We start from the raw sequence: 16,147 nt of genomic DNA, 5'->3' as shown, positions 1-16,147 counted from the left end.
ACGTGATTACCAAATGCATGAATGTGGCTTAGCATGAAAAAGGTTTTCACGTGATACATGGTTATGAGTCACAGGTATGTTATTGTTTCACACATATGACTCATTCGAGTCATATGATTTGTTATGTGTGGGATTCGTGATGCTTTCGCAGTTGGCTCAAATAGGAGTCATGGGACGTGCACCTGGCAAATGTGCCTTGCGAACACGTTATATTTCTTTAACAGCAAGTGGTTAAGAACCTGTCCCCAGATTTAGGCCTGATCAACCTATCGATATCCACCTCAGAACGCTAATGGAGCGAATTGGCAGAATCACGGCACATTTGGCTTCATCTCAAAATCAACATAGAGTGATTGACGACTAGGAGTGGGAAGCAAATCTAACGACAAGACCTTACAAGAAAGAAACAACCCTGGCGCTCTGCTAAGGAGCTGGGAGAACCTGCAAACATGGAAGAAACCCAACCTCCCGGAGAATTCCCTTCTACTCCTGCAAAGAACCCTTCCTTTGAACCTCCAATCGACCATGAATCCAGTAGTGAATCAGATATGGCTAGTACAGGAGAAGGGCCTTCAGGAGGAGGAAAATCTCGGGCTTGGCCTGAAGAAGAGGCAGTACTCACGGCATTTGAACTCTCTAAGTTCAAACTCCACCTCCCAGCGAAGTTTACAGATGAAGGAAAAGACCTCAAACCTGAAGCTTTTGATTAATGGGTGACTAAACTCACACACTACCTTCTCCTACAAGGAAATGATATGTGTAATGATCCCTCCCTGGATAGTTAATGCTTGGCGACGGGGAACGATACTTGTCTTCCTGTCTTCTTCTTTCTTTGTCTTACGATAGCTCTAGGCCTCTGCCTACGTTACCGATAGTACAAGACCCTTGTCTTCTACCGGGAACGCCTATCGTAAGCTTTCTCTAACTCTTCTTCGTAAAGCGCCTTCCTTGGCGTAACGATAATGTTGCAATAAAGATAAAGATCGTAAAGGTGTTTTATATTCGTTAAAGTAATGTGTAGGAAAAGTACTTAGAACAAAGCTTGAAGAACCTATCTTCCTCGGCCGCATTGGCCTCCTTATATAGTGTTCTTCTCGCCTTTAGTCATGTGACCTAAAGTGGTCACATGTGCAAAACCAAATCATAACAAGCTAGTCATATGACCAAAGTGATCACATTCTCAAAACCCATGACCTCATAGCGAGGTCATGTACAAAACTCATAAACCAATCATAATGCAATAAACAAGTCATATGACTCGACTGAGTCATATGCATGAAACCCATGACCTTATACTGAGGTCATGTGCGAAACATAAATCATATGCGCAAGGCTTACCTGCAAGGCACACTCGCAAGGCATACTCGTCAGGCGCATATCCCATGACTCATACTTGAGCCATGTACGAAAGCATCACAAATCCCACACATAACAAATCATATAACCCGAATAGGTTATATGCGCGAAACAATAACATACCTGTGACTCATAACCATGTGTCACGTGAAAACCCTTTCCTCGCTAAGCCACATTCATGACAATATGGAAGACCCTACAACTGGACTCTTCCTTAGATCGTTTTGCGAAGCAAAAGCAACCGACGCATACCACCAATACTATAAGAAATACAGCGGAAATGTAAGATTAAGAAGATCCAGTGTTCTCGATTACTTGAAAGGCCAATTCCAATCCTCCATCACCAAGGACCTCCTATATAACAAATTCAACCAGCTCCAGCAAGTTAATGGAATGTATGTCAAGAGGATTACAGATGTAGCTACGGATCTATTGATGTATAAGGACCAAATGAAGAAAGGAAGCATATCCAACTACATCCATAAGCGATGATTCTATGATGCCATGTATTCTACCCTCTGACGAGAGGTAGAACCAGTCGAAGAAGATGACAATGATATTGGAATAATAATTGCAAGAGCAGAACAAAAGGACGCCATCCTCCATGAAACTAAGGCATATAAGATACAGACATCCTCCAGCAGTAATAGGCAACTACGACACAAGCCCTCCAACAACTCTGAAGAAGATACCCCACAGGCTTTCAAGAAAAAAACCAAATCCTACAAAGAATCAAGATGACAGAAAGGAGAATGCTTTGAATGCGGACAAACAGGACACTTGGCAAAGAACTGCCCTACAAAGAAAGAGAAAGGAAAGGCAATAAAGCAAGAGGCATCGGCCAACAATATTGAGAGCGATAGTGATGATGACCAATCCAGCGAATATGAGGAGATCCATATCGGATATATCGATATGGAGTACAACAGTGTCTAACCTCCGACTACATTTAAAACACGCACCGTCCTGAAAGATATCATTCTGATCAATGGCAAGAAGGCTCGAGTCCTATTCGATACTGGCACGATCAGAAGAGACATGATTAGTAATGCTTTTGTCTCTGTCTATAGACTACCAACTCGAGCCCTTAACCAGCCCATACTAGTCAATATGGCAGTAAAAGGATAATGATCTACAAGCCATAAAACCTGCAGCGTAACTATCGGACTTAGTTCCGCTCTCCTTCCCCTCTAAGAGATACTAGTTGGAAACGTAGCCAAATATGATGCCCTTATAGGGATTCCATTCCTGAACCGCCACAAAGCTATAATCAGATGTGGGGAATCAACCATTGATTTCCCTCATCAGAAGGTCAGAGTCTTATGCAAACAAATAAGCGGAGAGTACCGTGCTGCAGTCTGTGAAGCAACTGCTTAATGCCAATTTGATGAGTACTCTGATGTTTTCCCAGATCAGATCCCTGAAGAACTACTACCTATAAGGGAAGTGAACCACCATATCTGCCTTTGAGATCCCTCTAATCTTAAGAACCAACCTACTTACTCCATCCCTGACGCATACCAAAACCCACTTTGTAACTAGATCAACCAACAACAAAGAAGAGGAGTCATCTACCGAGCGGAGGCAGCAGGTGCTGCACCTATGTTTGTCCAACCCAAAGCAGACGGCAAAAGAATTCACCACCTGGTTGACCTCAAACTACGGAATGAAAACAGAGTTATAGACAGTTCCGCTATCCTAAACCAAACTCAAATCCTCAATGTAGTAGGATGGACTAGATTCTGAAGCAAGATTGACCAAAGCAATACCTACTTCCAGACGAGGTTAGATCCAGAAAGCGAACACTACAGCAGTTTCAAAACACCCTTCAGAAGTTTCATTAGCTGAGTTATGTTACAAGGTGATATGAATGCGCCTACCACCATTATGCAAATTATGGAAAATCCTCTAAGTGAATACCTCCACTATTTTGTATTAGTTTACATTAACAATATCCTCATTTCCTCAAACTCTGAAACGGAACATGCCTACCGTATAGGTTTGGTTTGTACCAGGCTAAGGGAAGCTAAGTTCTATGCTAGCAGAAACAAATCAATACTGTTTGCTGATAAGCTCGATATCTTGGGACATGGAATAGATGATGAAGGAATAAAGGCAGCCCCCGGAAAAATATCCTGTTTAACAGAATGGACAACATCCCGAAATCAAAAGAAACTCATGCAATTCTTAGGACTAGTCAACTATATCTCCTAGTTCCTACTACACTATGCCACTGTGACAGCACCACTCAGAGACCTTACCGGCAATGTGGAATTTGTCTAGACCCACACTCATGACCAAGCCTCTACCAAAATCAAGGAATCAATTAAGAATGCCAATGTTATACAGCCTATCGACCACAGTAAATCAGACCCGATATGGCTAATTACTGATGCATCAGATGTTGGAGTTGGAGCATGGGTTGGATAAGGAGCCTCTCATGAAATGGCAAGACCGGCAGCATTACACAGTAGGAAGTTTACTAATTTACAGATGAATTATGGAACCACAGACAAGGAGGCCCTTGCTGTGATCGATGCTCTTGCCACCTTCAACCACATTCTGATGGGCAATACCTTCACCATTGTTACTGACCACCAACCTCTCACTAATCTTAAGATAGAAAAAGTCCCTGGAAAGAGAAGAACACGATGGATAGGAGAAATCAGCAAATACGATGCAAATATCATTAACATCCTTGAAAGAACCAACTATTTAGCTGATACTCTCTCCCGCCTATATGAGAACTAAGAACTCACAGATCCTCCACTTGTTCATGACCATAGAAAACAAAGCGAAGATAGCCCTGATGATACATCCCATGAACAAGAACCATCGATGGCTACCACCAGTACTGCCTCTTCCTCCAATCCTTTCTCTTACACCATGTACAGAGCTGCTGGAAGAGAACGAGGAAAAGACATTGATGACGAATGGAAAGATGATTGCACCCTCTACATCACAACTCCTCACGAGCTTGAACAAAGCAGACTCTACTGGTTCCACTGTTACCTTGATACCTGCCCATTTCACTAGACTAAAATTAAATTCAGCAACAGAGACTAGCGACCGGACTATATGTCTGCTGATGATTCCAAAAATACCATGTTCGACACTGTAGAAGGAGTAGAAGAGGTGATGGATGAAGTTGATGGTAGATTGATTCAACCTCCCCTTATGCTTAATCCCACCCCAAGATGACACCAAGGTCTTGAAGACCTTGAATAAGCAGCAGCCTATAGAGATACAATATCTTACTTACACCCTCCGCAGTCAGTACCGACATCCTCTCACCACCTAATCGATTTATGACCACTGTATGGTGGACTCTTACAAGTATACAACAATGAAACTATTGTTTCTGTCATACCTCTCACGATTCTCGAGCATCACCGACAGCTCTATGAAATCTTTGAAGAAGAGGAAGACCCTATAGAACCAATAAGAGGATCTCTCATTGAGGATGAATGGGATGTCAGATCAACTATAGAGGAGTTGACCTCCTCTTTTTGAAGCCAAATGATAGCAGGATATCGCCATGACCCAATCTATTTCAAAGCTACGGATAGCTCCAGACATGGAGATCTCGCACCCTACAACATATCTAATGGAATGGTCTATACCAGCACCTGGTATGGTGAACATTGTCTATACATTCTCAAAGGCTATATATTGAATGGAATGACCATTAGGGAATATGTCATTACCGAAATCCACAATAAAGGACATCATAGTACGGACTGTAACCTCCAATATGTCTCAGAATATATTTACTGGCCTGAAATGCGAAAGGACTGCTGCAATTTCGTTAAACAATCCAAACTCTGCTAGGCAAATAAGGAATGAACGGAACTACCTGAAGGGAAAGTGCAAACCCTCCAGCTACTATGCAAAATATTTGAATCCTATGCCATCGATTTCGCAGGACCATTCAACAAGTCTGCCAGATATGACAGTATCTTGGTAGCTGTGGATCGATTTTCTGGATATATATAGCTCATACCAATGAAGGTTACTGATTCCTCCAAAAATACTTGGAATAGCCTCCAACGATACCTATTTACCCCCCATGGATACCCATTATCTATTGTCAGTGATGCTGATCCCCATTTCACTGTCAGATTCTGGAAGTAAACCTTGACCTTCCTTGGAATCAACCATATCATGGCTACTCCTGGACATCATGAGACTAATGGCCAAGTAGAACGGAAAATCCGCGAAGTCAAGGCTGGAATTAGGAACATGATCAATGAACGATAGACCAACTGGGAACCGGCCCTCATCGAGCTCGCCGCATATATTAATGCCGGATATTCAGACACCTTGGGAATGTCTCCTTATAAGGCAATCTTTGGCTGCCAATACCCTCTCCTACCGATAGCTCTATTCAAGAACTCCTCAGTTGTCACAAATGTGGCTTGGCATGAAAAAGGTTTTCATGTGACACATGGTTATGAGTCACAGGTATGTTATTGTTTCACACATATGACTCATTCGAGTCATATGATTTGTTATGATAGGATTTGTGATACTTTCGCACATGGCTCAAATATGAGTCATGGGAAGTACGCCTAGTGAGTATGCCTTGCGAGTGTTCCTTGCAGGTAAGCCTTGTGCATATGATGTATGTTTCACACATGATCTCATTATGAGGTCGTGGTTTTCATGCATATGACTCAGTCGAGTCATATGACTTGTTTATTGAATTATGATTGGTTTATGAGTTCTTGCACATGACCTCACTATGAGGTCATGGGTTTTGAGCATGTGGCCACTTTGGTCACATAACTAGTTTGTTATGATTTGGTTTCGCACATGTGACCACTTTGGGTCACATGACTATGGGTGGGAAGAATACTATATAAGGAGACGGATGCGGCTAAGGAGGATAGGTTCTTCACGCTTTATTCTAAGGACATTTCCTCGTCCTTTCCGTCGCTTCGCCCTGAGCGATTCTTTCGTCATCATGATGGACCTTGATGCCTCGGATTCTGTGGGAGACATCTGAGTTCGCTCAGTAGTTCCTAGAGTCTTTGGTGTGGAGGTTTATTAGGCATTGCGTGGCGGATTACTTGTTTGCTTCTCGTTTCGTTGCCTGATGGCTTCTGTAACCGGTATGGGTACTTGGTTATTGGTTTTGTTTTATGTTTTGTTTTAAGTATCGTTTTGATACTTGGTTTGTTTTAAGTATCGTTTTGATACTTGGTTTTGTTTTATGTTTTGTTTTAAGTATCGTTTTGATACTTGGTTTGTTTTAAGTATCGTTTTGATACTTGGTTTTGTTTTATGTTTTGTTTTAAGTATCGTTTTGATACTTGGTTTGTTTTAAGTATCGTTTTGATACTTGGTTTTGTTTTATGTTTTGTTTTAAGTATCGTTTTGATACTTGGTTTGTTTTAAGTATCGTTTTGATACTTGGTTTTGTTTTATGTTTTGTTTTAAGTATCGTTTTGATACTTGGTTTGTTTTAAGTATCGTTTTGATACTTGGTTTTGTTTTATGTTTTGTTTTAAGTATCGTTTTGATACTTGGTTTGTTTTAAGTATCGTTTTGATACTTGGTTTTGTTTTATGTTTTGTTTTAAGTATCGTTTTGATACTTGGTTTGTTTTAAGTATCGTTTTGATACTTGGTTTTGTTTTATGTTTTGTTTTAAGTATCGCTCTGATACTTAAAGAGTTTTACCAAAGAGTATCAATTGATACCCTTGATTAGTTTCGTTCATGCTAGACATGAACAGATTTGTGTATTTAAAGACCACCTGTTTCTACGATAGAAAAGGCAGACTTCGACAGACAGTATTTCAATATACTTGGTTGAACGGTTACTTCTTTGTTCCTCAGTACGCCCTCGAAGCCTCCTTTAGTTCTCAGCTCTCGCCTCCTCTCTGGAAGAGCAGGCCACCTGCCAACTATCGTATCCATTACCGATAACGTGATTAGCACCTTGCGAACACGTTACATTTTTTTAACCTCCGCAAGTGGTAAAAAACCTGTCCCCGGATTTAGGCCTGATCAACCTATCGATATCCACCTCAGAACGCTAGCGGAGAGAAGCGGCAGAATTTCAGTATATTTGGCTTCATCTCAAACCCAAGATAGAGTCTTTGACGACCAGGAGTGGGAAGCAAATCCCACGGCAAGACCTTACTAGGAAGAAATAACCCCGGCGCTCTGCTAAAGAGCCCGGCGATCCGGCAAACACCGAAGATACACAACCTCCAGGAGACTTCCCTTCTACTCCAGCAAAGAAGCCTTCCTTTGAACTCCCAAACGACCCCGACTCTAGTAGCGATTCAGATATGGCTAGCACGGGAGGAGGGCCTTCTGGAGGAGGGAAATCTCGGGCAAGACCTGAAGAAGAGGAGGTACCCGCAGCATTTGAACCCCCTAAGTTTAAACTTCACCTCCCAGCGAAATTCACAGGCGAAGGGAAAGACCTCAAACCTGAAGCTTTTGAACGATGGGCCACAGAACTCTCACACTTCCTACTCTTACAAGGAAAAGATGTGGAAGACCCTACAACCGGACTTATCATTGGATCATTCTGTGAAGGAAAGGCAACTGACGCATACCACCAATGCTATAAGGACTTGGGCGGGAATGTAAGATTAAGAGGATCTACAGTTCTCGATTACTTGAAAGGACGATTCCAATCCTCTATAACCAACAACCTCCTATACAACAAATTCAACCAGCTCCAGCAAGTTAACGGAACACATGTCAAGCGAATCACAGATGTGGCCACGGATCTAATAATGTATAAGGATCGAATGGAGAGAGGAAGTATCTCCAAATACATCCTGAAGTGACGATTCTACGACACTATGCACCCTACCCTCCGGCGAGAGGTAGAACCACTCGAGGAAGATGGCGATGATATTGCAGTCATAATTGCTAGAGCAGAACGAAAGGACGCCATTCTCCATGAGACCAAGGCCTACAAAACACAGACATCCTCTAATAGGAACAGCCAGCCATGACACAAAGCCTCCAGCAACTCTGAAGACGATACCCCTCGAGTTTTCAAGAAGAGAAAATCCTCCAAAGAATCGAGACGGCAAAAGGGAGAATGCTTTAAATGTGGAAAAACAGGACACATGGCAAAGAACTGTCCTGCGAAGAAAGGAAAAGGAAAGGCTATAAAAAAGGAGGCGTCGGCCAACAATATTGAAAGCGATTACGCTCCATCCAGTGAATATGAAGAGATCCACATTGGGTACATCGATGTGGAATGCAACAGTGTTCGACCTCCAGCTACATTCAAAACACACACTGCTCTAGAAGGAAAAATCCTGATCAATGGCAAAAAGGCTCAAGTCCTATTCGACACTGGTGCAATCGGAAGAGATATGATCAGTAACGCCTTTGTCTCTGTCCATGGACTCCCTACCCGAGACCTTAACCAACCCATACCAGTCAATATGGCAGTAAAAGGATCACGATCCACAAGCCATAAAACCTGTAGTGCGACCATTCGACTTGGTTCTGCAGTCCTACCCCCCCAGGAAATGCTGGTTGGAAATTTAGCCAAATACGATGCCCTAATAGGCATGCCCTTCCTGAATCGTCACAAAGCTATAATCAGGTGTGGGGAATCAACTATCGATTTCCCAGATCAGAAGGTCCGAGTCTCATGCAAGCCAACAAGCGGAGAATACCGAGCTGCAGTCTGTGAAACAACTGCCCTACGACTATTGGATGAGTATTCTGATGTTTTCCCTGACCAAATACCCGAAGAACTACCACCTATGAGAGAAGTGAATCACCACATCCGCCTCCGAGACCCTTCCAATCTCAAGAACCAACCCACCTACTCTATTCCTGACGCATACAAAAGCCCACTTTGTGATTGGATCAACCAACAACAAAGAAGAGGAGTCATCTACCGGGCAGAAGCCCCTGGTGCCGCTCCTATGTTTGTTCAACCCAAAGCAGATGGCAAAAGAATCCACCCCTTGGTTGATCTCAAACTACGGAATGAAAATACGGTTATGGACAGCTCCGCTATCCCAAACCAAACCCAGATCTTAAATGCAGTTGGACGGGCTAGATTCCGAAGTAAGATTGACCTAAGCGATGCCTACTTCCAAACAAGGTTAGACCCAGAAAGCGAACGATACAACAGTTTCAAAACACCTTTCGGAAGTTTCATTAGCCGAGTTATGTTACAAGGTGATATGAATGCGCCCGCCACCTTTATGCGAATTATGGAAAACCTCCTAAGCGAATACCTCCACCATTTTGTTTGGGTCTACATTGATGATATTCTCATTTTCTCGAACACCATAACAGAACACACCTACCATATAGGTTTGATTTGTACCAAACTTAGGGAAGCTAAATTTTATGCTAGCAGAAACAAATCAATCCTATTTGCCGATAAACTCGATATCCTAGGACATGTTATAGATAATGAAGGAATACACGCAGCCGCAGGGAAAATAGCCTGTTTAACGGAATGGTCAACACCCCAGAATCAAAAAGAACTCATGCGATTCCTAGGACTAGTCAACTACATTTCCCAGTTCCTTCCACACCACGCCACTGTGACAGCGCCGCTCACAGACCTCACCGGCAACGCAGAATTTGCCTGGACCCACACTCATGACCAAGCCTTTACCAACATCAAGGATTTGATTAAAAACGCCAACGTTATTCAACCTATCGACTATAGTAAACCAGAACCGATATGGTTGATTACTGATGCATCGGATGTTGGAGTTGGAGCATGGGTTGGGCAAGGGGCCTCCCATGAAACGGCAAGGCCGGCGGCATTATAGAGCAGAAAGTTCACCAACTCACAGATGAACTATGGAACAACAGACAAGGAAGCCCTTGCTGTGATTGATGCTCTCGCCGCTTTCAATCACATCCTGATGGGCAATACCTTCACTATTGTTACCGACCACCAATCGCTCACTAATCTTAAAATAGAAAAGATACCGGGAAGAAGAAGAACAAGATGGATAGGCGAGATCAGCAAATACGATGCAAAAATCATCTATACCCCGGGAAGAACGAACTATTTAGCCGATGCTCTCTCCCCCCTATACGAGAATCAAGACCTTGCGAACCCTCCCCTTGTTCACGACCATACAAGACAAAGCGAGGACAGCCCTGACGACACCTCCTATGAACAAGAACCGTCAATGGCTACCGCCAGCTCTGCCGCTCCCTCCAATCCTTTCTCTTACACCATGTACAGTGCTGCCGGAACAGAACGAGGAAAGGACATTGATGAAGAATGGAAAGACAATTGCACACTCCGCAGCACACCTCCTCACGAACTTGAACAAAGCAGAACCCACTGGTCCCACTGTTATCACGACACCTGCCCTTTTCACCAAACTGAGATCAAGTTCGGCAACAGATACCAGCGACCGTACTATATGCCAGCTGATGATTCCAAAGACACCAGCTTCGATACCGAAGAAGGAGAAGAAGAAAGGATCGATGGAAATGAGCCAACCCAACACCCTCATGCCTTTAATCCTGGACCAACGCGATACCAAGGCCTTGAAGAACTCGAACAAGCAGCAGCCTACGTGGATGCAATGTCGTATTTACAACCCCCACAGTCAGCCCCGCCATCCTCTCCTCCCATGATCGATTCACGACCACTATATGGTGGACCCTTACGAGTATACAACAATGAAACCATTGTCTCGGTCATACCCCCTACTATTCCCGAGCATTGGCGTCAACTCTACGAAACCTTTGAGGAACAGGAAGCCCCTATCGAACCAACAAGAGGATCCCTAATTGAGGATGAACGAGATGTTACATCAACCACAAAAGAATTAACCTCCTCTTTCCGAAGCCAAATGATAGTAGGATACCGCCATGACCCGATTTACTTCAAAGCCATGGATTCCTCCAGGCATGGAGACCTCGCCCCCTACAACATATCCAATGGAATGGTCTTTACCAGCACCCGTTATGGAGAACATTGCCTATACGTACCAAAAGGCCATATGTTCAACGGAATGACGATTAGAGAATATGTCATATCCGAGATTCACAATAAAGGACACCATAGTGCAGATCGCAACCTCCAATATGCCTCAGAATATGTCTACTGGCCTGAAATGCGAAAGGACTTCCGCGATTTTATCAGGCAATGCGAACTTTGCCAGGCAAATAAGGAGCGAACACAACTTCCTGAAGGGAAAGCTCAGACCCTCCAACTACCATGTGAAATATTTGAATCCTATGCCATCGATTTCGCAGGACCATTCAACAAGTCCGCCGGATATGACACCATATTGGTAGCTGTGGATCGATTCTCTGGATACACCTGGTTAATACCAATGAAGGTTACCGACTCCTCCAAAAACACCTGGAATAACCTACAACGACACTTATTTACCCCCCACGGGTTCCCCTTATCTATTGTCAGTGATGCTGATCCCCGGTTTACCGCCAGATTCTGGAAGCAAACCTTAACCTCTCTCGGAATAAACCACATTATGGCTGCCCCAGGACACCATGAGACTAATGGCCAAGTAGAACGAAAAATCCGCGAAGTCAAGACCGGGATTAGGAACATGATCAATGAACGACAAACCAACTGGGAACCAGCCCTATTTGAACTAGCCGCATATATCAATGCCGGATTTTCAGATACCCTGGGAATGTCACCATATAAGGCAGTCTTTGGCCGCCAATACCCTCTCCTACCTACAACTCTATTCAAGAACTCTTCAGTCCCTGCCTCCGATGACCATCTAAACCGCCACCAAGCAATTCGGAACGATGCCTTCCAAGCTGTTAAGACTGCCTGATTCCGAAGCACCACTACTGCCCAGAAACGACGTCGCAAACATGTTCCCATCTCACCAGGAGACATGCTCATGGTACACGGTAACATGTTTATTACTAATGTCGGACGCAGCAAGAAACTACAACCCCGATGGCGAGGACCCTTCAAAGTCATATTCTTTGACGAGCATACGGAGAATTACACTGTCCAGATGGATGGACGCATGTACCGCCGCAATACTGCAGTCTTCCACGCCTCAGCTGTCAAATGATTCCATCCCAATGACGACTCCAAGTTTCCTGGAAGGACCCACTCTCGGCCTGCACCTATCATCATCGAGAAGAAGGATGAATGGGAAGTTGAAGAAATCAGAGACCATCGCCTTTGGCATGGAAATGATCAATTCCTAGTCAAATGGAAAGGATATCCGACGAGCGAAAACATTTGGGAACCACTGGAAGGACTTGAGCACGCTATGGATATGGTGAACGGATGGTGGAAAGACAACATGCCAAATGAATCCCTCCCCCCAACAATCAATTATATCACCATGTGCTGGACACCTACCATGCCAGAAACTGAGCGATGGCACGCAGAACTCGAAACTAGAGATGGATTTTGGGCACCACACTTTGAGTCAGAATTCGAAAGTATCGATGAGGAGAATCAAGCTATGGAGCAGGCTCTCGACAACTTTATCTAGTCACCAATCACCATCCGAATACCATAACGATGTCAAACTATGTGGAGCTCAATGTGAGGCAGCGACAACAGGTTGTTGGACTGTTGTTGAACCGCGATGCTATCCAACTTGAAGACTACTTCGAAATCCTCTGGATTGACTACTGTCCTGATTGTGATCATGCTTGGATTGACGTACAGCACGAATCTGGTATTCGTGACTACTGTGATTTAGATTTCTTCGAGTCTAAGTGTTTCCTTAAAGTCTCCTCCTGTCCTTGGTGTGATACCTATGATGAAGAGTTTTTGGCAGAAACTGAAGCCATGAGTTTCTCGGAATCCGCCTTTGATGATTATTAGGTTTTGTTTGTTTAAACAGTTGTTTTGTTTTGGGGAATGTAACCGGTACGGGTACTTGGTTATTGGTTTTGTTTTATGTTTTGTTTTAAGTATCGTTTTGATACTTGGTTTGTTTTAAGTATCGTTTTGATACTTGGTTTTGTTTTATGTTTTGTTTTAAGTATCGTTTTGATACTTGGTTTGTTTTAAGTATCGTTTTGATACTTGGTTTTGTTTTATGTTTTGTTTTAAGTATCGTTTTGATACTTGGTTTGTTTTAAGTATCGTTTTGATACTTGGTTTTGTTTTATGTTTTGTTTTAAGTATCGTTTTGATACTTGGTTTGTTTTAAGTATCGTTTTGATACTTGGTTTTGTTTTATGTTTTGTTTTAAGTATCGCTCTGATACTTAAAGAGTTTTACCAAAGAGTATCAATTGATACCCTTGATTAGTTTCGTTCATGCTACACATGAACAGATTTGTGTATTTAAAGACCGCCTGTTTCTACGATAGAAAAGGCAGACTTCGACAGACAGTATTTCAATATACTTGGTTGAACGGTTACTTCTTTGTTCCTCAGTACGCCCTCGAAGCCTTCTTTAGTTCTCAGCTCTCGCCTCCTCTCTGGAAGAGCAGGCCACCTGCCAACTATCGTATCCATTACCGATAACGTGATTAGCACCTTGCGAACACGTTACAGCTTCTCACGATGCTGTCACTTTGAGCACTTCATCATGGTCGCTTACGAGCCCCTTTCAGTAAAATGTCTACGGCTTCCGGTCTATCGTCTACTCGCAGGTTTTGCGTTCGATTGGGGGGATTGAACATTGTGTTTGGGGGGATCACCCGTGTCATTCTTTGGGCCAGCTCATGTCTTTTGTTGGGTTTTACTGGAGTTCTTAGTTCTTGCGATACAAAGTGCCCTTGCGTTGGACTGATGACCTTACCAAGTATCAACTCGTGGTACCGGCAGCATCATTCCTCAGGTGGCAGGGTGGTACCCGCCCTGCCCCTCTTCGTTATGTTTTCATTTCTACTGTCGGAATCCTACGATATTGTTTATCGCCATTCCCTTGGAGTTTTTGTCCTTGCGGCATTTACAGTGATTACGTCAGGTGTCTCCTCCTCGCATCTGTGGGGATGGCTTTGACCCTGAAAACTCTTACCCCCTGGTGTGGTTATTGTTGCTGCCTCGAGTGGTGTGGGACGATTGGCTGCCAGGCACTCACGTTGTCTGTGCGTCTAGGTGGTTTAGTTGTGGTCTGTGGTTGGCAGCTTCACCCATTGCAAGTGGGGATTACCTTCTGTTTGTCTGCTTCTGTTCGTTCGCCCTCCCCCTTCTTGTCGTGTCAGTTGGGGATGCCTCTTGCTCATGGTTCGGTCCGAGCCTGTTGCCGGACCTGTGGGGCTGGCTTCGGCTGGCTCTGCTTCCTCTTTCCTGACTCGGTTGGACTTCGGTTCGGCTGAGTTGGATGGTGTGGCTGGTGTCGATGCCTTCAGGTATTGGTTCTGCCTCCTTTGTGGCTCCTGGCTGTGGCTGGTGGGCCCCTCTCGGCTATATGGTGCTGAGGGTTGGGGCTCTGTTCGTGTGGCCAAGACCAATAGCTGCCTGCCGGGGCTGGGTATACGCTGTCCTGTGGCTATCGGATGGTTGATCTGTCTGAGGGGCTGAGGGGGCTGGATGGGCTCTGTGGCACCTGGTCTGTGGGGCTTAGGGGGGGCTGATTGGGGGGGAGAGGTACCTGCGAGCACTGGTCGGCCATGCATCAGGTTGGACAATGTCTAATTAAGTGTTTCCAGCCTGATGGGGCTGTTGGGTGAAGCTGCTGAGTGCTGCAAAGCTCCTCGATGACCCAGATGGTCGATGGCCACCTGTGCGGATAGTGGGTTGCGACCACCTGGTTGGACTTGTTTGGGTCTCTCGTACTGGGCTTTGTGGGGCTTGTTTGGTTTCTTTGGTTTGGTAATGGGCTTGGCTGGTGGGGGCAAGGCACCATGGGTGGGAGATAGGCCCCACTGACCATTTCGGTCTGTCACTACCTCTATGTATTTCCTTTGTTTATGTGTTTGTTTTGGTAGACAGGCAGCAGGTACAGATCCTCCTTACCATTACGCTCTTCGGAGGCACTTGGCAAAGAGGGTTCATATGGTTGGCGGCCGGGCATGCAGATGCGAGAGGTGGACATGTTGGTCACCTCCTCTCTTCCATTATGTTGCCTGTAGTTTGTATTGGTTTGGTGGTTTTTTGTTGGTTTTCTACTGTGGTGGAGGTTTTGCGGGACGGTGTTCAGACTGGGTGGTAGTGATTTTATATTTTGTTGGATGAGGAATTTGGTTGGGTGGGTCTCTGGCTCAGCTTCAGCTATGCTTGGTACTGGTTGGCTTCATACCAGAGGGGCTACGGACTTGGACCGGAGCGGGCGCTGGGTTGTTTGATGGTCTTGTAATTAGTTCTCGTGTGGGCATAACTCGGGGATGGTAGGTGTAGGGCTGTAGACTTAGTTAGCTTAGGATTAGTGGCATACAGGTTAGCGGTATCCCTGTGCTGGCGGGGCTTGTCGTATACCAGTGTTGGCGGTACGAGTTTAAATAAAATTAGATTGATTTCTAAGTACTTTTCCTACTTCTTGCACTCCATGTCGGAAGTGAGCATAACCAATACTTTACCTTATCTCGCTCACAATAAATACTTCATCCACTGTTACTTGTTGGTGTTTTTTGTTTCGGGCGGTCGGTTAGAAGTAGTTGTTCTCGCTTAGAAGGCACTTCAGTGTGAGATATCCACGGCCTGGTCCCGGTAATCACTGAGTGTAGTTTGGGTGAGGATGGCATCTTCGACAGCCTCCTCATCCACGGATTCTCCTCCTCCTTCGAGGATGTCGTCCTCTGTTCTGTTCGTCTCCAAGTCTTCCTCCTCGCTTGAGACAACCCGTGCGGCCTTGTCTCTTGCGCCCGCTACTGAGGCCGACTGTGGCCATATCCCCACAACTACACGGTCATAGGTTGC

Source organism: Tuber melanosporum, assembly GCF_000151645.1.
Source record: "Tuber melanosporum whole genome shotgun sequence assembly, scaffold_53, strain Mel28".
Lineage (NCBI taxonomy): Eukaryota > Fungi > Ascomycota > Pezizomycetes > Pezizales > Tuberaceae > Tuber > Tuber melanosporum.
Note: the sequence above shows the minus strand (reverse complement) of the source record.